Source organism: Colobus angolensis, unplaced genomic scaffold (genome assembly GCF_000951035.1).
Source record: "Colobus angolensis palliatus isolate OR3802 unplaced genomic scaffold, Cang.pa_1.0 Scaffold582, whole genome shotgun sequence".
Classification (NCBI taxonomy): domain Eukaryota; kingdom Metazoa; phylum Chordata; class Mammalia; order Primates; family Cercopithecidae; genus Colobus; species Colobus angolensis.
The window spans coordinates 35,439-36,901 of record NW_012119399.1 but is presented as its reverse complement, the minus strand read 5'-3'; positions in this window follow the sequence as shown (position 1 = coordinate 36,901).

Here is a 1,463-nt window from a genome sequence, read left to right as displayed (position 1 = left end):
ATTCTCCTGCCTCAGCCTCCCAAGTAGCTGGGACTACAGGCACCCACCAACACACCCAGCTAATTTTATTTTTAGTAGAGGCGGGGTTTCAACTGTGTTAGCCAGGACAGTCTCAATCTCCTGACCTCGTGATCCGCCCACCTCAGCCTCCCAAAGTTCTGGGATTACAGTCGTGAGCCACTGCGCCTGGCAGAATTTTTTAAATTCAGCAAAATTCAGCTTTGCAGCCTGAAAAAAAATGAAGAATCTCTCCACATGAAGAATCAATGTTGTTTACCTTTGATATTTTCCACCTGACTTGAAGTTGCAAGTTTCACAGGAATATTTATGCCTTAGTATGGAGCATCTGTTACACAGCAAGCGCTGTAGTGTTTGTTTGCTACATTTATGTATAAAAGCATTCTCATGACTTAAGAAGTTTCCCTAAAACTTACCTGAACAGATTGCCCAATTAATAAATTTACTCATATCCATCATAAAAAGTGAAAAAAAAAATAACATAATCAGGCTTATTTATATAGAGTTCTCCAATTAAAAGAACAAAATGGAAGTTTCCAACTAAACATAATTTAATGCACTAATTTTAGAATTACAGTTAAACATTAATTTGTAATGAATAAATTTATTTTATTTTGAGATGGAGTCTTGCTCTGTCTCCCAAGCTGGAGTGCAGTGGCACAATCTTGGCTCACTGAAACCTCTGTCTCCCAGGTTACAGCTATTCTGCCTCAGCCTCCCAGTGGCCTGGGATTACAGGAGCATGCCACCATGCCTGGCTAATTTTTGTATTTTTAGTAGAGATGAGGTTTCACCATGTTGGCCAGGTTGATCTTGAACTCCTGACCTCAAGTGATCCGCCCACCTTGGCCTCCTGAAGTTTTGGGATTACAGGCGTGAGCCACCACACCCGGCCCGTGACTAAATTTCATTAAAATCATTCTTATAATCACAGAACAATAAATAATAATACCTCATGAACTATAAAACAACAAATATATATAAGAAAAGGAAGTTATGGATCTAGCATGAGTACCAGGCAAGCAAAAACAGAGAATTTGCATGGTGAGATTCTGAACCGTAAGTCTTAAGATTGTACAGTAAAATTCACTACAAAGCAGAGTATAGATTTGCATTCATTTTTGAGGATTTTTGTTTTCTAGAAAACTAGACACCACATCTGACCAGGCGTGGTGGCTCATGCCTGTAATCCTAGTACTTTGGAAGACTGAGGTGGGTGGATCACCTGAGGTCAGGAGTTCAAGACTACCTGACCAAAATGATGAAACCCCATCTGTACTAAAAACACAAATATTATCTGGGCATAGTGGCCTGTACCTGTAGTCCTAGGTACTAGGGAGGCTGAGACAGGAGAATTGCTTGAACCCAGGAGGTGGTGGTTGCAGTGAGCTGAGATCATGCCACTGCACTCCAGCCTAGGCAACGAAGTGAGAATCTGTCTCAAA